This window comes from Equus quagga, chromosome 16, assembly GCF_021613505.1.
Source record: "Equus quagga isolate Etosha38 chromosome 16, UCLA_HA_Equagga_1.0, whole genome shotgun sequence".
In the NCBI taxonomy this organism is placed as follows: domain Eukaryota; kingdom Metazoa; phylum Chordata; class Mammalia; order Perissodactyla; family Equidae; genus Equus; species Equus quagga.
The window spans coordinates 52,698,033-52,720,912 of record NC_060282.1 but is presented as its reverse complement, the minus strand read 5'-3'; positions in this window follow the sequence as shown (position 1 = coordinate 52,720,912).

The following is a 22,880-nucleotide window of genomic DNA, read 5'->3' as shown; positions in this document are numbered from 1 at the left end:
TGTTGAAGGCACCTTAATAAGTGAGGAGCCTTGAAACTTAAGCTCCAAAGCTTTCAGTAAATCCATCTCTGATTTAAACTTGGATCGACAGAATACTAGTATTAATAAAAATGGAGAGTTTAGAGGAGGGGAGAAGATGAGAGGAAAGATAAGGGAGAGATTTCTTCATCACTCATTACAAGCTGATAATAGATCCTGATTGAAATGAATAAATCAGTATGATTTATCTGATAGTCAAACTGATAATCAAACTATTGTGCTGTTTGAAGATATATGGTAACCACTAGAATAATTAAGTCAAATGTTAGACTAGAAGCTATTTCCATCAGTGACTATGTTTGGTATCTGCTAGGAGGGAAAGCCTGCTCCCTTGTTACCAGTGTTTCTGTCCTTTTTGCTTTATAGTTTGTAATTTACAAAGGCATAATCGTTTGCTATTTGATGTTGTGGATGTGCAAGTCCCTTAAAACTATACTAAGAGTTAGAAATTTTGTTTACTGTTTTAATTATGTTTGTGCCCATTTTCTGTATATGCACACATTGTGGGCATATATATTCTATATATTTGCATGCTTTTCAATTTCCATAAACATCTCACCATTTTTAGTAATTTGTAAAAGTTTTCATAAGTTTAGTTTCTAGGTTTAGATAAATGCTGTCTTGGCCTATCTCATCAAGTTTACTTGAATCCCCAAATTAGGTGTTTTGGTTAAAGAGAGCTTCCAGTTTTGTAGAGAACACTGTCATTCCAGGTACACTCACACCCAAGGATAGGTTTAGTTAGTAGCCAGGTGGTATCTGAAATTATCACCTCACTTAACACAGTTTTCTGTGTTTGAATCCTAATCAGCACGTTGGTCTCCCCACTCCCTTAGGATGGGTTCTCTCATGGACTACACAGTGGGTTTTCGTAATTTAGCCTCTCTCTACTATACATCCTTCACATTCATCAAACATGGTCCTAGTATGCCTGAGCCACACTCCAGTTCTCCTCCTGCGGTTCTGGCCTTTCCTAGATATCTCCATGGCTCCATTGCTCTCTTACTTCCTGACTGAAATGTCACCTTGACCACCTTGTGAAAATGAAAGGCTCTATCCCCACTACTACCAGCTCTCCCCACTCACTGTCTTCTCTCCCTGCTTTCCAAAGCACTTATCATCCTTTGAGGTAGTATGTATGTTTTGCTCATCTGCTTTGTTTATTTGCGCAATAAACCTGTGACTCGTTTGTTCACTGCTCTGGCCCAGCCCTTAGAACATTCATGGCACAGGGTGGATGCTCAGTGTGTCACTGCTGAGTGAAAGGACACGGGAGACGGTAGGTTGGTCGTCACACATTGGAAGAGTTCAGTCCTGCTCTGGCCCAGCCAGGACACTCTGTGACATCTGTAGTTAGAAACTTGCCCTGATGGAATTTTCAATGAGAGACTTTCCCAGCGACTCACTTACAGAGTTTCCAGCCCCCTTGCCTTATGTGTCAAGAAGTGTCCTCCTCTCCATCTCATCCACTCTTGTGTCATGAATCATGGCCTCCGCTGTCTTTCTGTAGTTTCTCTTCCCTGCAGTTGATCAGCGTGTTCATTTCCAAAAGCTAACAGTTTATACTAAGCCCTGAGGACTGGTTTTGAGAAAGGTAAGATTTTCATTCATTTAACACGTGTTCTCTAGGCTCTTTGCTTGAGGAGTTTTTCTTCTAGTTGGAGGGAAAAAAAATGCATGTGGGTGAGGCATACAGTGAAGAAAACGTACAGACAATATGACAAGCACTGGGTTGCCCCTTTCATAACAGGAAGAAAATTATTACATGTAAAGTCAGTTTTCTGACTTCCCTTCCCCACCATTTGAAGGAGCTGGACCTTAGAGGAATATCCTTTTGTCTCAAAGAGTTGGATGGGCATTGGAATTCAATTTAAAAAAATCTTGAGAAGTGAAGATGTGAAAGGAAAGAGAAGGTTGAAGAGGGAAGGAATTAGGACTCTGAAAACAACCAGCTGGAGCCGGGATGTGAGAAGAATGGGTAGGGAGGTTGGAGGTTCTCGAGATGTGAGATCTGGGGAGAGAGATGACTAAAGACGATTTTGAAGACATTTTTCCGTATGTTTTGAGACTTACTGCCTACACCGACCCTTCCCAACCTACATTGTGAAATTTTTCTAAAGACATTTTTTTTTAAATTTTAAGAAGATTTGAGTAGGGAAGGCCAGTTTATAACAAGACTCAAAGCTCAGATACCTATGAAAGAACAATTTGAGAGGTAAACGACAGAAATTACTGAGGGAATGACTAAGGGAATAAGTAAGAGAGGATGACGTAGGATGACATCCCTGTTTCTAGCTCGGCTGTGATGCCCTTTGCTGAGATGGGGGAGGGGAGTGGTGCCTTTGGGACATTGTGGTAGAGAACACACCAGGCATTAATGGAGGTTGTGAAGATTTGTGAGCAGAAAAATGGTATGATGGGGATTATATCTGGATTATTTTGCGGTAGCCTATAACCTTTGTTTGGGAGTGAGGAGAGACAGAGCTACACATGTATATCTGAGTGGAGGTGTGCATTAGATAAGAAGTATTATTAACAGTTTCATGAAATTTTTCATTTCCCTTATATATTTAAAATTAATGCCCTCTTGGTTGTGATTTTGTTTTGTCTTGTAGTAACAGTTTTTTCTAGAGGAACACATCTCCAGTTTCATGTAGTAAGTTCAATCGAAAATAGGATTTACGAGTTGAAATGCATTTTGAGGCAATTTGTTCAGGACTGTAACACTGCCCCACATGACTCGCCTCCTGTCTACATTTCCCTCCCGTGTCACAGACTCTGAAAGGTCTCTGCCACAGCTGTAGGCAGCACTGGCCATGTTTTCTAAAAACAGCAGAGAAAAGGACATTATTCTTAACATCTGCCTGCCCTGTGTTGATTAAACCAATTTTAATAGATGTCTGAGCTGCACAGAGATCTGGTCTTGGGAGTGGACAGAAAGTGGGTTTTCATGGCCCTTGAGAGGGCCGTTTGCTTGCTCAGAACTTTGCCCACCCAAAGTCAATTCCACATCAGATTTGTATCTGTCATATTAAGGCCTTTAATTCTGCGTTAGAATTGTTTCCTCTATATTGAGATAATATCTTATCTATACTTCAACTCTGGGAAGGCAACTCTCTTGCTAACCTCCTGCCACATGCTCTACTTTCGCAGCAAAGTGAACCCCTTGTCCCCACCGACACCTCTCCCTCACACTCTTCATTCACCGTTACTCCCATCACCATCCTTACTATCACCACTACACACTTTACCACCTTCATCACCACCACCATCACCCACTTCACCACCACCACTGCCACCACCTCTACTACCACACCACCCACTTCATCACCTCTGTCACCACCACTACCACCACAATGCCCACAGGCGTCAACAGCTATTTATTGAAATTATTCCTCGCTAGGTACTGTGCTAAGTTCTGCACAGGTGTCTTCTTCAATCCTAACATAAATCCTCTGAGGTAGACACTGTTAATTCAGTTGTACCCTTAACACTAATCACAGAGTTTGGCCCATATAAGATTCTCAATAAATATGTGTTGAGTGTATTTTAATTTTGAAGATGAGGAAATCAAGGCTCAGAGAGGTTAATTAATTTTCTGAGTTCAAACAGCTAGTCTTTGGTAGATCCAGAATTCAAAATGACATGTGGGCGTTGTCTCCTGACCATGACCTGACCCTCCAAATTTCATACTTTTGCTTCTACTCCTCCATCGACTGGAACGCCCTTCTCCCTCTTTTCTGCCAATCAAAATTCTTCCCAGTCCCTCCCATTCTTCAAGCCATAGTTCACATTCTGCTTCTCCCTGGGGTTTTAAAATTTCACCATTTGGAATTGAGTCTCCTTCCTCCATGGTTTCATGGCCATTTTATTGTACTTCTGTTTGACCACTAAACATGACTGTGCTTGCTCACCAGTGTCTGTATTTGCAGCGCTCACTAGCATGTCAGTGACATGGGTGACGGTTGTATTTTACAGCTCTTTCAATCTCTTGTCTCTTGGTTAGCCTGGTGATTTGAATTCTAGGTGTTAAAGAAACATTTGTGAAATCAGGAGAATGAGAGACGGTTCTGAATGGGGGTTTTGGCCACAGGAAGGGGGCCCTGACACCTGCTAGGAGAGAAACGAGCAGCATTGGCCAGCTGGCCAGGGAGGGCACCAAAGACAAACTTTGCCTAGTTCACAATAGGCAAAAGGCTGGTTCTGGGTACACACAACATCTTTTATAAATAAAACTGTTTTATTCATGGTGAACCAGAGAGAGGAAGAAACAACAGGTGCTAAAGATGAATAGACCGTTGTTAGCCACTTATTGATTGGAAACCAATCCTAGATTTTGCTTCTTCCTGTTCTATCAAGTGGCCTCTGCCTGAGTATAATTTTTACTTTTTAGTACCGTCTGCACCTGTGGCCTTTGGACCTAATGTTTATGACAGATGGGCCGGGCTGTGCTTGCACCGTTTAGTGGGTAGCTTTCCTTCTGTAGCGCTCCATGCCGTTGTTGGCTGTGGCATGGGCCCAGTGGGCATGTGTGTTGGGAAAGGCTCATGTCTGCATCCATTGTTCAGCTGCTGTCCTCGGAGTCTAGCATTCCCAAGTTGGGTCCACTTATTGCCCATAATTTGTCTTTCTTTCCAGGTCATTGTCCCTCAAAATATAGTGCTCAATGGCAAAGAAATCAATGGGGATGGGAACATTCACCTCAAATTTCAGAATCGGATACATTTCTACTGCTTTTTCAACCTCTCTCTTTAAAGCTATTATCTTAAGAGATTTCCTAATTAAGTTTTGTTCTTCCCTTTAACTAAGGTGTAAATGCACCTGGTACACTGACATGTGGGAGGAAAGCCTTCCTTTTTGTCTTGAAAGATAGAGTGTTGTGTGGGTAAATAGTGCATTTTGGACTTTCTTACGGAGAGTCACCTGCTGGCTATTTTGCTTTTCCTCCTGACAGATTGATGTCACATTTTAGACTAGCACAGAGTAAATGTTTACCTAGTGGACAAAGAGAGAGTAATGAAGGAAAGTGTCTCACCTTGAAGCTGTGTCAGCCTAGAGAAACAGACTAGATGTTAGAGTGCAAACAACAAGCCCCTTCTTCGTCCTAACTTCTCTGCAAAGCATCATGCTTACAGGGGCAATGGGCCCATTTTTATAACTGTCAGTTCTTTTTTCCTAGAATGGTACACTTGTCATTCAGTACCTGTCTCTGGCCAACCAGAAGAGAGCATTCTATTTGCAAAAGAGAGAAAGTGTTAAAATATATCTATCTCTATATTCCCACACCGCAGGAAAGTCGGTGCAGAGCCAGTTATGACAGCTTTTAAGGTGGCCTCCTCACCATGTTCATGCACATGTACACGAGGGGCAGAAGGTCAGGGTCTCTGGGGCCAACAGATTTTAATTCCCACTCTGCCATTTGCTAGATGCACCACTCAAAGCAACTCCCCCTTTCCGTGCTTGGGATGGAAGAAGTTAGCATCCGTAAAGCACACAGTAAGTGCTCAAAGCCTTTATGGAGGACCCTGATGGCATGGTTTTCACAAGGATGTGTGTTGATGCCACTGAAGATGGTTGGGTAGTTTATTCCTGCATCCTTGATTTCTCCTTTTCTAGCATCATAACATCCATAATTCAAAAGACCTTATCCAGTTCATTTGTGGAATATGTCTCCACCTGTCCAAGAAAAATTCATCTCTCCTACAAACCTGCTGTGATAGACCTCACTGGCCTCCCTGATCACGTTCTCTTTTCTTTTCCATGCCTTCTCCACACGCCACCAGAGTACTCCCAATGCGAGAGCATAATGCTACTGCTCCTCTATTTAGTGTCCTTGAGTGCTTCCCATTCCTCCTGAATTGTTGTCCCTGCTCTTTGCTGAGGCCTTCAGATCATGCACCACCAGGCCCTGGCGCATATCTCCATTTCCACTCCAGCACTGCTGGCTTCCTCTTTACTATCTAGCTTCCTGGTCTTCATCCAGGTCTTCCAGACTCACACTTTCTAGGAGTCTTGGCCTCCACCCTTTTCTCTGCCTTCTCATAGGCACCTAGCACCCAGCACTGATGACTTCTTCATATCCTTTAGGTTTTTGTTCAGGGTCACCTTTTGAGAAAGGCCTTTCCTGGCCTGCCCATCTAAGTAGGTCTCCCTGTTCTTCTCTATCTTACCCCCTTACATCTTTCCTCCAAAATACTAATTACTATAGTTATGACAGAATACGCTATGCAAAATCACCCAATAAATGCTACGGGCCTTATGGGAAAAGAGGGTCAGAGCACAGTACTCAGGACTTTATCAGTGACGCATTAAAAAAAGTGATAGAAACCTGATAAAAACGCTAGCACATTTTGCACGTGTTAAATGGTTCAGCTGCATAAATAAGTGCTACAATAATGATGGCACTTTGCTACCTAACGGTCTGACATTTGCTTGTGGAAGTGGAGCTGGGTGGCTGCAGCTTGTGTGTTATTGTCAAGTGGTGGAAGGAAAGTTGTGACATTAGGTGTGGGGAGGTGGCTCTTAACACATGTGAACAGCTGAGGGAGCTGGGCGATATTCAAGGTATGCGAGTGTGCGTTTGTATTTTCCCGGTTGGCCTGGTTCAGCTGCGTGCAGTTTTTCTGCGTTTGCCCAAAGTTTCTTGCAGGTAATATCACACATAAGCAAAACAAAATTTGCCTTATGCTCCTTATGCTCAAATTGCTCCCTGATATATCAGTCACGTTGGAACAAACACATTTTCAAAGCATTATAGGATTATAGCAAACCAGACTGTACCTATAACAATTTTATTTATTTGAATTGTTTCATCTCTCTCCCCCACAAGAATATTATTTCCTTGAAGGCAGACCCTGTGCTAGCTTTGTCACCATTATATACTCTAGAATAGTGCCTGACATAGGGGAGGTGCCAGTGATTGTGTGTCAGGTGAATAAGTAAATGAGTGCTCTGTCAGTGTTGATTAAACTAATTAAAAACAGTAAGCTATCCTTAGTCATTGATAATGCCACTTTTACTTAAAACTTTAGAAGATATCTGTGTTTACAAACCTGTGTTTTTCTTTTTCTTTTCTTTTTCTAGGATTATGTAAAATATCATAAGTTATTAAAATATCTACCTAAAAATCTCTGGCAGGCAAGTCAATATAATGATTTCTCTGCTTGTATTGTGGTAATTGCTAGGAACATACACTTTTTATCCCTAATACAAAACTAGCCCTGAGAAAAATCAAAAATTTTTATATCCTTAAAAAGTAGTGGAATCACGAGGATAGTGGAATGAAACCTTCGTTTTGTGGAAAAGCAATCTTCTCCGCAAAATAGACTGTAAAAACAGGACAGTCTTTTAGGGAAAAGAATCCAAAACAAAGCAGAGAAAGACAAACAGCTTAGAAGTACAGGGCATTCCAGATAAGGATTTCAAATTTAGTTTAACTCCAAACCTAGGGGAATGCTTTGGTAGAAACATATGTTGGTATTGTTGACAAGCTGGTATTAAGATCCTTTACGTAAATAAAGATTCCATCAAAAATGTCACTTGAACTCTCAAAGACACAGAAGAAAAGAATAAAGATGCTGAAGATAACTTGGCTAAGACATCTAGAATATCGTAATGTCCCATTATATCTGCCATCAGTTGAGTTTTCAAAGTCTCTAGCTTTTCTCGGTTTAGAGATAGAAGGCAAAAAAAGGGGGAGAAGAAGGGAAGTGGATGGAGAGAACAAGAAAGAAAGAAGAAAGAGAGAAAGAAAGCTACCTGTAAACCTACTACTGTAAATTCTTTCAAAATGATGGTGACAGACTTATTGAATCATTTTCTTTTTCAGTTGGATGTATTTTTCAAAGTGCTTCCATTTGGGAAAAGTTATTTTAATTATACTAGTTGGATGATTACAAAATTTACCTTTTATAGCTTTTGGTGTATTTGAGGAACAAAAGATTTGGGATGTTGAGGGTAAATCTTGTCATCTGGGGACCTGTGACTGTCTTCTGGACTTTAAATTGGTCAGTATAGCTGGGCAGTTGAACACATATTAAACATAACACTGTTTCTTGCTTTTAAATTTTACTGTATAATACAAATTCTACCATGGCATTGAGCATGCTTTGTAAAAATGACTTTCGATGACTGTATGATATTTTGTCTTATTCGATTTAACCAGTCCCTTCTTGTTGGATGGACAATTGCATTACCTATAGTTTTTCTATGATAAAGAATGTGATCGATGTCTGTGCATCTTTATTTACATTTTGGGTTCTTTCTCCGTGATCAAATCTCGGGGGTGGAATTACTGGGTCAGAGGGTGTGATGAGCCAGGAGGCTCGTGAGCCACAGAGGAGGCACTGACATTTGTGAGGGTCCTTTCCTAGGATAGGCTGAGAGTGACAAGTTTTCCTTGTTTAAGCGTGGAAGTCTCTACCGCACACCCTGGATGGGGCCCCTCAACATGTAGTGGATACTCTCAGTCACTGTGACTGTTCCTTTCTTCATTGAAATGAATGCAAGCAGTGATTGCAGGTTTGCTTCATTGCATTGCTGTTGGGAGGTGTGTTTTTAACACAGGAACTAGAAAGCATTCAGGTTTTCTCCATTTGTTTACTGTTGAATTGGGTGAGAAGGTTCAGGGAGCGGGAGAAAGCGTGGCTGAGTGGGAGTAGAGTGGAGTCGGGGGCCAGGGCTTCAATCTTACATCTCTGCTTGTACTCTGCAGTGTGGTTGACCGTCCCCTCTTAAGTAGCTGTGTCGGGAGTCATGAGCAGAGAACAGCAGCAATTAGCCATGCGTTTCTCAGTCGTGATGAGATTTTACGAGGGAACCATTTCATCCCTGCCTGCTTCTACATACATGTAGTTTTTTGTCTTTCCCGTTTAATCTGGCTGTTAAAAATCCTAAATGTCAATTATTCTACAGTTAACCTCTCTGAATCGCACTTTTCTAAAATTAAATGGGTAAAGGCTTTTTGAGAGATAAAATGAAATAGCTTATGTGAAGGTACAGTCAATGTAAGGTAATAGTACCAGTAACCTAACATTTCTCTTCAAATGAATTAGCTAACTGTTCAGGCAATTTCTTTGCTATTCTCCAACAATTCCAAGTGTATTTACTGATATTCCGTTATCCTCACCGCACTGAAGACAGCCAAAGTGGCTTGTGACATGATTCCCATTTTTAAGGGATCTAGTGATGGTGATCGACTCACACACCTACAAACACACACACAAAACCAAGGGGCGTGGTAGAAAGTGAGAAGTTTGGCAAGAGGGGCATGAATGTGGAAAAATAAAACAAAAGCAATTAAAATTACATTTGGGGAAAGGGGCTCTGAGAAGCCACCCCCAAAGAATCAATATTACATTTGTTGTTGAAGAATATGTATGCTTTTGGACAGATGTTAGAAGGACAGAGTAGGTATGGCATTGTAGATATGAGAGATGACTTGAATTAAGGTCTGTAGCTATGAAAGATATTGCCTGGCATGAACAGGGAATATCGAATAGACTGGTGTGTGTGTGTGTGTGTGTGTGAGCGAGGGTGTGCATGTGGGTGTATGAATATGTGTGATTGTGAATGAGGGTGTGAGGAAGTGTGGGTGTGTGTGTGTGTGTGTATGTGTGTTGGGAGGATGGGTGAAGTGGGGAAGAAGGAAGGAGGCAGGGGAATTGGTGGGACAGGAAGTTGAGAAGGGAGTTTGGAGCCAGATCACGGAGTCCCTTGACTACCTCACTCCTGAGGATTGCCTATAACTTGTCTGTTAAAATACAAGACATAATAGTCATAGCATTCAGGAGGCACTTAGAGACTCTGCTGCTAAAATCAAGACTTTGCTTTGATTTCTACAAAAAATAACTGTAATGGGACACTAATTTCCAGGAAATATAAATAAGTAATAATTATGCCTGCATGTGCAGTTTTCAACATTACTATCCCGCTTTATGTTTCCAAAATTTCAACCCTGATTTACAGACTTGACATCTCCTAAGGACGGCATGTGTTAAACATAATCTGAGTATGGTACAAAGGCGCATTTCTGTTGTAAGTAATATTTAAAAGTTAAAAATCATCACAGTGGGGACTGCCATCTATACTTTTCCAGATCTTTTTATTCATTGATTACATATTTAGCAGAACACAGGGGTTGACTTTGAAAATATTTCTTTCTGTGTCTTCTTCCTGGAGAAAGAGCAAGGAAACAGTTGAGTGTAATAGACTGTGTTCTTTTATCTCTAAATGACTAACAGAAGGGCACATTTTGAACTGCACCTGCCTGTTTATCTTTCTAATATAGTAAAGTTAGTTTGAAGGCTGGACTCTGAAATGGAAGTCTCTCTTTGAGCTGACTCTTCCCTTCGAATTTCAAAGTACAAAAGGTTAAGTGCTTGCTTCGGACTCAGTGGTGGAGAAAGAGAACGCTGGCTTTACAATGGAAGGGTTTACTGGAAAGCGTGTACTTAATGTCACCAGACAAGTATGATGACAAATTTACTCTCTGTGTCTCTTCCTCAGAAGCTGGCTGCTCAGGTACAGAATGTCCATTTCCCCAGGGTGTGTCCTCTGTGAGCCACCTTTCCCGATGGCTCTGCAGTGTGTGTCTCAGGATCTGAGAATTTATAAGCTTTTCTTTCATGCAACACATTCCTGCTCTGTATCTCAACCAAAAAAAAAATAATGTAAATAAGTTTCCTTGGAGGAAGTTCTCTACCTTCCTGCTTCTTGTGACTTCGTGGTGACTGGACTCATCAGACTACTGTCCCTTCGTGTGAAATCTCCCCTTCTGCCTTTCTTTCCTTTCATCTCTGTTCTTTCTATTCTTAATGTCTTTTGGACAAGATGTTTTGTGTCTCAGTGATTCCAAGCAAACAAGCTGTTCTGCCATACAAAAAATAAAAATAAAAAGATAAAATGCCTTGAAACACTACAAAGTAAATCACTTGCCTTCAAGATTAAGCTAAAATGTTTTCTTGAGCTTCATGCTTCATGTCTGAACATCCCACCACTTAACTAGATGATAACAGAGTGTTTTTATTTTATTTGCTTCTTGGGGTCTTCTTTTTTTTTTTTTTTTTGCCAGTGAACCATATCTGTACTAAGCCAGGGCCACCTTTCGGTGAGAATGGAGCAGGAGGCTGCCCTCTGCCATCCAAACATGCCTCTAGCCCTGTTTATTTATGAGAAGCTTTGTACTGGATACAAACTGCTGTAAATGTTATCCAGCTTTGTGGACGACATCACACGGTCCTGGTAATCTGATAGAAGGCTTTAAATGGATGGGTGGCTCTGCCAGTTTTGGGTGCCAGAAGGTTTTGGGCTTTGAAAGAAAGAAACAACAAACAAACCCCAAATCAGAATCTCTAACTACTATTTAATCACAACACCCTAGGAAATGTCCAGAGTTTTACTGGAGATGCCTGTTATGAATCCACAGCATTTTTTGAATTTTTTTTTTAAAAATGTAGTGTATAACACTCAAAGCTTACTTAGTATGTTCATATTATTATATTCTTTTAAATTTCATGAATTTTTTTTCATGAAGAAGCCAGGATTAATGTGCTCTTTTGGACACAACCAATTTGCATTGTTTGTAATGTGCTTTGAAGATAGTATTTCCAGGTTAGAAGGCAGTTAGAGAAAGATTTAAGAAAATGCTCACAGGTTGGCCTCAGATGGAAGAATGCTAGCCCTGATTAGCAAGAACACATACTAATAACACTCAGTGCTCAATATTAATTGATTACATTCCAGGATCTGGTACAATCTGCCCAGCAGAGTATGATAATTATTAACAAAATGGGTTATTATGTTGTAGTTATGAGATGAATCCAAGAATCTCTGCTTTTGGGGGATGGCACAAGATATGGCCAGTTTAGAATATGTATGGTATGTACTAAAATAGGTTGCAGGAGGCTATTTTGATAGAAACCAATCAATTTGTAAATTTTTTTAGTGGTTATGAAGTATTTGATAAGTCCTGGGAGATAGATGGTAAAAATTAAGATCTCTTCCTTCAAGGAGTTTCTGTCTAGTTTGGGAGGCAGAACTATACAGAAGAAAACAGTGAGAAGTGTAAGAGGCTACACAAATGAGCTTTATGTTCCATAGTGCTGACTGCCAATGTTGAGGGGAGAGGTCTGGAGTCATCTGATAAGAACTTATGAAAGAGCTGGGATGGTCTCCATCATTAGATAGGAGCTATGCATAAGGTTCGAAAATTATGTGGTGTGTACTCATTCCTAATCTGTGAATAGCTTGGGCAGCTTCTTTTCCTTTCTACTCTACTGAATACCCCTGAGTTTCTAGATAAAGACAATTAGGCTTCAAATGGCAGAAAAATTTGAGAGCAGTAAATTCCACGTGACTTCACTAAGCTATCTCCAATATTGACCACACTTGCAACCTGCTTCTTCTCTTAACACTGTACTGTGTACAGTTGAGAGAAAATATTGGAAGGATGATGAAGGGTTAAGAGTGGCCCTGACAGCGAGCATTCACGGAACCCTATCCTTCCTGGCCCAGGTCATAGCCTGCACTTTCTCTTCATAACTCTCATCATATGCTTAAATTGCATCGATTCATTCAGTCAATAGTTATTGATTGAATGGCTGTTCTCTATTGAATTATAAACCCTGAGAACCACATTTATCTTACGTCCTGCTTCATCCCTAGTTCTCAACCTATTGCCAGGCCTGTAGCAGGAGATCAATATATATTTTTAAATGAATGAATTTAGGCATTGGCATATTCAGACTTGTCAGATTCTTCTGGTTGACTTTGGATGGTATACCATATGGCAAGATATTTCCAACTCTGAGATTGGGATTCCCCTCTAATGTTTTGAACAAGGAGAGAAATGAGAATAAACAGGGAGAGTTAGAGAGAGGAGGCAGGTGTATTCTTTCTCTGTGGATCAATGCAACATCCTCCTTCAGTGCTGCATATGGAACAGTTACCTAATATTATAAGCGCATATGAATTTCAGTCTTAGAAATAGATTTTATTTTTCCTTTAAAGGACAATGGATAGATAGCATTATTTGGTGTGGCAACATTTGAAGTTTCTAATGGGATATAATATATGGAAAACAAGAATTGTGACACAATCAAAAGCATGATGAAAAACACAAAATTATTGCTCATAACAGTTCATAATTATTCCATTGCACTTATTCATATAACATAGGCCTGTTTTGCTTGACGTTACAATGTTTCATACCATCTTCAAGAAATTGGAGTAGTTATGTCTGGTGCATTCAATATTTGGGTGACACTGTCTAATTGGAAAACTACTAGGAGAATAACATTTTAATTCTCCAAGTACTCAAATCTATAGCATAGTCTAAAAGTGTTCAGATCAAGTAGTTACCCAGATGAGTTATGACACAAAAGGAGGTTCACCCTTCGCAACATTTGAAGCAGTTATACTTGGATGGCATATGTTTAGTAATGTATGTGATATATATTATAAAACCCTCCCAGAAATTTATACATCTGCCCATATGATAAATATATAAAAATATTTTAAAGGCCTCCTAGAAGTGTTTCACAGATCCATTAAAGGGAAATATACTTTGAGTAGTGATGTCTTCAAATTGATTATTGTCAGCTCTTTTTATAAGTTTTAATAACAAAGCTCAGGGCCTCCACTACACTTATTATGCTCAGGTTGTTTGGAGCAAGATACTTGAAATAGGATTTAAATTTAATACACTCCTGAAGATCTGCTTCTCTTCTTTACATGAATGCCTGCCCTCCTGGCTAAATCAGGGACATGACACACACTTTGAGAACGTTAAAAAATATGTTATTCTCAACACACATGCACCTCACTTTGGGGTTTAGCAAGGATGTTCTTTGTGGGAACTGATGCCTTTTGTAGCAATAAATAGTTCATTGCACTTGATAAGGCTGAATTTCCCTAATGAGTGACAACATGAAATTTTGTCCTTTAAGTATTTCTTCTAGTTTCCCTTCCCCAACATCTGACCTATTTCAACTCATAGGGCAGTAACTCATTAAACATTCTGATTCATCAATCACCACATATAACTAGAGTCATGAGACTGCTGCAATAAATGAGTTACAAGTAGAGGCATAAACACCAGAAAAGAGCATTGCTCAAAGCTAGGTGTCTTGTGGGTTCTTTATTGATTCTTATTTGAATGGCTATGGCTAGCATTTAGTTTAGGTAATTCACTTTTCTCTTAAGTTAAAATATTTTAACCATGTTGTATGCAGCAACACTTTGTGGCCTTCATCCCCCATTTTTTTACATATTAAATACAGATTGACAATATATTTTTGGCCATGGTGATGGTGCTCCCTTGGTCTACCTTCAAGTGTAAATGGCATTCTTGTTAGACATATTTATTGTCATAAGAGACTATTAGTGCTACCCCTAGATGGACTATCATTTAAGATATATTATTCCACATTTAATTGGCAACACAGTTTAGCTGCATTTCGAGTACTTAATAAGGAATAAAATCATGAACCCATTAAAGCTCAAATTGACTGAGATTATATTTATGAAGGTATTATGGAAGGATAGGCGATCCATCCGTTTCCTTAGAATTAGATTATAGTGACTCAGATTCAGCCAGATCAGTGATGGAGTCTGGGCAGCATCTTCTAGACTCCATCACATGGGCCTCCTAGAGAACAAGTGTTGCTCGAATGCTCACTGTGTCCCAGGCTCTGTTCTAGGTGCCTGGGATACATGATGAACAAAGCAGACAAAGATATTCCCTCAAAGAGCATGACATCTAGTGCAGGAAGACAGATTGTAATTAATAAAAATAATAAATAAGTAAATCACACAATGTTGGAGAAGATGAGAACTATGTATAGAAAGAAAGAGTAGAGCAGGTAAGGGAAGTCAAGAGCACTGGGGTGGGTGAAAAGCAGTTTGCAGCATTCAGTAGGCAGTCAGTGTGGGCTTTGTAGGGAAGGTGAGATTTGTGCAAAGACTTGAAGGAGGTGAGAGGATTAGCCAGTGGCTTCCTTAGAGAAAGATCCTCTCGGTAAAGGAAAGAGCTATAACAAAAGTCGTGTGGTGGGGTGACTGTGGTGTGTTAAAACAAGGTGTCCATTGTGTTGAACTGTTTATGGGGGTAGTGTGGTAGAAGAAAGGCCAGAAAGATAACCAGCAGCAGACCACATGGTGCCTTAGAGATCCTAGTAAGAGCATTGGCTTGTATTCTGAGTAAAACGGGGAGCCATTGCATTATTGAGAGTCGATTGCAGGGGGTGGGGCATGGGCAGATGCAAGGAGACCTGTAACAGGCTGTTGCCCCTCCAGGGCAGACATGGTGGTGTGTCAGAAACCTGTGTGGTAGTGACAGCTAGTACAGGTGGCCCGAATCTGGGGGTCCTCTGAAGGTAGAGCCAATAGGATTTCTTGAAGTATTGAGGGTGGAAGTTGAGAAAAGCAGTAGACGCAAACTCACTCCTAACTCTTGACTTGAGCAACTAGAAGGAAGGAATTGCTATCCCTTAATAAGGGAAAGGCTGTGGTTGGAGCTAGTTTGGGGCAAGGGAGAAGACCTGAAGCTCAGTTTGGACATGGTGATGTAATAAATGTGTTAGATATCAAATGTGCAGTTGACATGAGTCTGGAATGCAGGAGAAAGGTCTTGGCTGGAGAGGTACATTTGGAAGTTATTGGTGTAGAGAGTATTTAAATCTGTGCTATCAATATGAGACTGAGAATAGAGAAGAAAGAGGACCTAGGGGTATTTTTCTGGGGCATTCTACAATTAAGGATTGGCGAACAGGAGAAATCAGTGAAGAGGACAGAGAAGAAACCACTAGTGACAAAGAAGGAAAATAAGAGAATGTGCTGTCCTGAAAGCTAAATGAAGAGAGTTTTGTTAAAGAGGAGAAAGTAATAGCTGTGTCAGATACTGCTTATTGGGCCAATACAATAAGGACTGAGAATAGATCATTGGGTTAAGCATATTGAGGTCATTGGTGGCCTTGGCAAGGGCAGTTTCATGACTGATAAAAGCCTAATGGGAGTGCATTTAAGAGGGAATGGGAGAGAAAACAATTCTGAGGAGTTTTGTTGCAAAGGGGAGAAAATAAAAGGGATGGTGGCTTTCAAAGAGAGTGGGGTCAAGTGAAGATTTTGTTTTTATTTTGGTTTTAAGGTAAGAGAAATAACAGCATGTTTATATGCCATTGGGAACGATTGAGCAGAGATTAGAAACAAATATGGATGATGAGAGAAAGGAAGATAGAAGTGATGAGCCTGAGTAAAGGAGAGGAGATAGGATCAAGTTGAGAAGAATGGGCTTGGCTTTAACTAGGAGTCGGAGAGTTTATTTGTGTTAACAAGCTGGAAGGAAAGGTTTGTGGAGACAGATGTATGTGGATGAGTGGAGTCTGTGTGAGTTTACTGGAGCTACTGTAACAAAGTACCACAAACTGGGGCTTTAAACAATGGAATTTATTCTCTTATAGTTCTGGAGGCCAGAAGTCAGAACTTGAGGACTCAGCAGGGTTGAATCCTTCTGGAGGTTCTGAGGGAGAGTCTGGTCCACGCCTGTCTCCTAACTTCTGGTACTTGCTGGCAATTCTTGGCGTTCATTGGTTTATAGATGTATCACTCCATTCTTTGCCTCCGTTATCACATGACATTCTCTGTGTGTGTGTGTCCTCTATGTCCCTGTGTTTCTTTTTCTCTTATAAGGACACTAGTCATATTCAATTTAAGGACCACCTTAATGCAATATGACTCATCATAATTTGATTACATCTGTAAAGGTCCTATTTCCAAATAAGATCATATTCAAATGTTGTGGGTAGACATGAATTTGGGGAGACACTCTCAACCCAGAACACAGTCTCTATAGGTTCTCTTTGGATCGCTTGAATTTTCTTAGTGAAGTAGACAGCAAGGACATCACCTGAGAGTGAGACAGGCAAGGACGTCTTTGAAGATTAAGGAGTAAAATGAAGGCTAGAACTGGTTGCCTAGGCATGTGAAGAGTGCATGCTCCAGGAGAATGTAGCATACCTTCAGTGGAGGCCCCACTTGAGATTTGTGTTCTTGAATTCAACGGAAGCTGAGTCAGCATGGTTTCATGTGTTTCTCCAGCTTCCTAGATAGAGGTATCAAGTAGACACAGGATTGGATTTAACTGAGATGGTTTTGCCAGACAAGTACAATGAAGTGAGAGAAAGGCAAGAGATTTGGGGGCATATCTAAGGGATATAATAAAATAACTGTTCCTGGAACTTAAATTAGGAAAAGAGGAAAGACGTCCCAGGGGCGTAGGACGGGAGGGAATGGGATGGGATCGGAGTATTGGAGGAAGTGATAGCAGGTAGTTCTCAGAGAGCATTATTCATGAGATTGGCTAATGGGGAGTCTGCTGACTTTGACTCTGAGATGGAGCAGCTGAGGTACGGCAAATAACAAGATCTTTGGAGGAAAGGACTTGAGAAACTAATACTTGTATTTAATTTAATTAGTGTGGTGGTGGTCATAGTGACAGTGAGCCAGGAGCTAAAATCTTCCACAAATGAAAGGAAATGATTTGGAGTTGATAGATAATAGCAAAAGTGAAGGTAGTGTGTGATATAATTTGATATCTTGAGATTCAAAAGTATGGGCTTTTGGGAGCTGGGAGGGCTCACAATCTGAAAATGTCAAAAGGAAAGAGCAAGGAGGCTGGGTCAGTAGTGCATGTCCTTCCCCTCTGTCCCATGTAAAGAAACTCTTATATGGCTTTGCATTAGAGAAAAGAGGTCAGAGAGGAGCAGCTCTGGTTGCAAGTGGGCAGAGAGCCAAGGACTCTGTCCTGCCCCCTCTTGCCTGCATCCCTGAGGTTCTTCTGCAGTCTCATGACCCCAAAACCATAGCGCTTTATGAAGGGAGTTTGAAGATTCGGTTCTATAAAACTTTTCCTGGTGTTCTTTTTTATGCCTTTAATTTACTATTTTGAAAAAATTCAAATATACACTGTATAATAAACACATACTCGTCACTCAGCTTCATAACCATAAACATTTTGCTATATTTATTTCATCTATTGCCTTTCTTTGGGCTTGATGCTGGAGAATTTTAAAGCATACCAAGTCATTTTACTCAATACATTTCAGTATGCATCTCAAGAAAAGTACATTTTCTTGGATAATTACAGTGCCATTATCACACCTAAAATCAACAATGATTTCTTGACAGCATCTACTTTTCAGTCATACCCCATGTGCATGATTTGAGAGCACCTTTGCCATGTATGGAAGCCTATATAACTTCAGTGAATATTCAATGGTAACTTGATTTTCAATAATAATCAAATAGATTGGTTTGTGTAAGCTAGTATACTTGTAGCTGATATTTATTGGCCACTTTCTATATGCCAAGAGCTATTCTCAGAACTTCTATAAAGATTAGCTCATTAAATTTTCTCAATAATATTATGGGGCAGATGCTATTATTATCTGTATTTTACCCAGGAAGCTAAGAGTTCAGAGCCACACAGATCATAGGCGAAAGAGTTAGGAAGCAATGTCACACGGTGGTGGGAATATGGCTCCTAACAGGAAGTTGCACACGTTCAAGTCCTGTTGGAACAATGGGATAACAATAGAACCCACCACCTAGGATTCAATGAGTTTATATGTATATATATATACATATAAAGTAACAGGCACAGACATGTTGGCTCTTGATGTACTGGGATTGTTTTATTAGGATTTTAATCTGCTTCTGTCTGACTCCAGAGCCCAAGCATGGACCTAGTATAAAAATAAACTCTATTTTGTAAATTAAGATATAAAAATATATTCCTCCTTTCAGATGTGACTAGATCAATTTGCTTAGTTGATCTCACAGAAAAAAATAATCGGTGGGTAACCTATATAGGCAGGAGACTAGCATGTGTCATCACCAGCAACCTCTCCATCCCCCAGAGGGAAAGGGCATGTGCTAGTGCATAACAGCCCCTCTGGGTAAGGAGGCTGAAGGGGCAAAGACCATCATTCCTTTGGACTCAGCCACCTGGAGACGAGCCCATCAGCCCCAGAGGTGAGCTGTCACATGGAGGCCTGCTTGCTGCTAGGAACATGATTGTTTCAATAATAGTGAATTTTAACTTCATAATCTGTAAACCTCTAGGGATGTTTTGTCTAAGAAAGCTCTAGAAAAGCTCAAACATGTATGGATGTGTGACTCTTCTAAGACCACGAGAGGCCTGACCACTGGTTAAGTCATGGGCCTGGAATGGTGGTTGTGGTGAAGTTTCCCCTCTACACAGCTCTAGCTCTTTTGTGCTGAAAGAAAGCATGTACACATACACACACACACGTGCACACATATGTGTACACATGCCTGATAAACATCCTCATCAAAGGTCGAAGGGAATTTTCTGGTCAGGTCTTTGCTTCTTACCCTTTTGTTTCCTATCTCTGTGCTTAGTCTACCTGGGTCCTTCATTTTATATTATCTTGGCCGTCACTGGACATCCCTTTGTCTGTTGTTAGCATCCCACACCCCAACCCTGAGTAGCAACTGTCCTCCTTGTGTCTTACAACAATCCCAAATTTAGAATGGAAGTTGTGTTCCTCTCTTGGTTGGGAGTCTGACTTTTGACGTAGCTCACGTTGAGCATTGGCTCTAATAGATGCCCCAGACCATGTATGCTCACGCGTGTCTGTGAAGACAGGGTAATTGCACACCATGAACACTATCTGAAGTCTGATGGTTTGATGAGATAAATATCCTTCTCTTGGCAAATTATGTTCTAGGGGAACACAGGAAAATCCTCCAGAACATTTCCAGGTAATTGTCTAAATAAACCAAGAGCAGTTTTCATAAACATCATAAGGATGAATTTAGCCCTTGAGCAGGGATGGCGATTATCTTTTATTATCTCACCTTCAATAGCCATACATTTAATGAAAAAGACCATTAATATCTAGTTCAATTCATGTTGTATAGCTGGAATCAATACATTTATATTTGCTATCTTTGGCTGAGTTCCTTTCTTTCATTCCCTTTTTATGACATTTTAAATGTTGAACTGGGGATGAACAGAATTCCATATTGTTTGCCATATGTATTAGTTATACATTTGGCATGTGTAATGGAGATTTATAAAAAACAGTGACTTAAACAAGATAGAAGTGTATTTCTCTCTCATTTAACTGTCTGGGCATAAGTAGGCTGGTATGTCATGAGAATCTGGGCCCCTTGAATCTTTTTGCTCCGTGATATCAAGGGTTTTGCTCACATCAACATAGTCCCAGATGGCTTACCAGGTCATTTGGCTTATCACATTCCAGTCAGCAGGACAGGAAATAAGTGGGAAGGAAAGAGAATCCCTCCTCTCTTTAAGGCTGTGACTCAGAAATAGTGCATTTCCCAGCTCCTCCCTTTGGCCAGAACTTAGTGACAGAATCACAGCTAATTATAAGGGAGGCCGGAAAAAAGGTCTTTAGTGTGGGAGATCATGTACTTGGTTAAATTTCAGGGGTCCTGAAATAATAGAAAAAGGAGAGAATTGATTTGGGGGACAATTAGAAATCTCTGCCACATCGTAGAAATATAATTCCTTTCGTTTGGATTCTGGCGGTTATTAATATTAAATAGTGTATTTCTTCTCCTATCTTCGGCAGAGATGGCTTTTGGTCTCTAGAATCTGTTTTCCTCTTTCTTGGTAAACAGCAAAGGACTGCATTTACCAGCACTGCTGGGTATGGTCAAATGACTATTTCTCAACAGTGGAGTGAGATGTGAGAGGAAGAGAAGTGTGCCCTGCCCAGGTTGAGGCTGCAGAAGTGGATGTGAGAACTCCAGCTTCTTTTTCTCCTTTGGACATGTGAATGCAGATGATGAGGCTCCAGGCTTTAAGGGATGGTGGGGCCACAATATAGAAGAAGCCTGGATCCTTCAATCACCATGTAACAGTGAGTTGTCCACTGACCAATACTTCTTCCCTGGACTGTTACATGAGTATAACCTAAATGTCCATTATATTTCAGCATGATATATATTGGGGTCCTTTTAATATCACTTTGGCCTACTCTAACTAGTACAGTGTCTCTTTTGAGGCTCCTGTTTGCTAACGATTCTTATAACCATTGTGCTGTGGAACTAAATGATCCACCAGAAACACCAGAATTTTGATTTGTAAGCAGCTGGTGAATTTTTGGGTTGTAACATTTCTTCAAATTTTGTTGTTATTCACAAATCCTCCATTTGTTTGTGAATTTTGTTCTCTGTCAAAACATTTAAGACTATTTTCCATCTTTTAGAAACTGAACAGCAGTTTTTCTGACACTGGTTTTTCTGATGATAAATAGTTTTTTTCTTCTATTTTTGCATGTAGGGATGCTTATTGAAAAAAAATCAAAGTGTGTACTGACAGGCAGGAATTCCATATAACACTTGCTACAATATTTCCCACAAGAGATTGGCATTGGAAATTATTCTTAGAGAACAAATATCATGCATCTAGGAGACTATATTTAAATTCTGGGTGGAATAGATGATCTGAGACCTCATAAAGTCAAGATACGGCCAAGACCTTAACTTAACATTAAACTCCTAGGTGAAAATGACATTAAGATTCTTCACTAGCTCAGATATCTTGTCAATAAGCTGTACTAGGTTACTAATTTTTATGAAGTCAGTCAAAATATTTCCAAAGCCAAGAAAACATTACAGCCATTTGCTTCCCTCCTCTCGATCTGAGCTCTGAGTCGAGGTTAGGATCAGGACTGGGAAATGGAAGGAACCAGGGGCTAATGGCTCCAGTACCATATTGTAACGGTCATTCTCCTACTCCAAAGGCTACCAGTTTAGTATATTTTTTAAACGTACTAATTAATTTCAACCATGAGTAACATTTAAAAGAAAGTCCAGGAGAGGAGGCTGAATACTAACTGGTCTCAGGGTTGTGTGGTCTTAAGCCATTGTCCCTCTTTTAGGATACTCTCCTTTCTTGGATTCCATAATGTTTTTGGCAATTAAAATGTGATATAATGTTCATCACACAAATTTCCTAGAAAGAAAATTGCGATATATATCAATGACCTTTATATGTTATGCCTTTTAATCTGGTATTGGTTACAATTTCTTAAGATTGATCCTTAGGATATTTTAACTCTTTAATTAACCAGTTCATTCACTCCATATTTCTTGAGGCTCACTATTTCCCAGACAGTTTTCTAGGTCCTAGGGATAAAGTATAATGAATGATACAACGTCTCTTTCCTCATGCGGTTCACTTTTTAATGGTAAAATGATAGACAAATCAACAGCTAAGTAGAAAGCATAAGAAAATACCAGGTAATATTAAATTTAGTGATGAAGACAAGAGCAGGGTAAAGAAATAGCCAGTGATGGAGCAGAATGGGGGTACACTTTACATGGTTTTCTGAGGGGTGGCAAAGGCCTCTTTGAGGAGGTGACATGAGCAGTGACCAAATGAAGTGAGGGGACAAATCTTGTTGAATATCATTGGACAACCATTTCAGATGGGGTAATAGCAGGTGCAAAGGCCCTAAGAGAAAGTGAACAAGACTTATTTGAGGAGTAGCAGGAAGTCCAGCATGATTGGGCCAGTGATGAGGTTGGAAAGAGAGACAGAAGCCAGAACAGGCTGTCTGGGCCAAGGTGAGGACTGCAGGTATTGTCCTGAGTGTGATGAGAAACCAATGAAGAGTTCTGAGGAGAAGGGAGAAATATGACAGGATTTATGTTTTAAAAAAATCACACTGGGGGCCAGCCCCAAGGCTGAGTGGTTAGAGCTCTGTGTGCTCCACTTCAGCGGCCTGGGTTCAAGGGTTTGGATCCTGGGCGGGGAACTGCTTCACTCATTGGTCATGCTGTGGAAG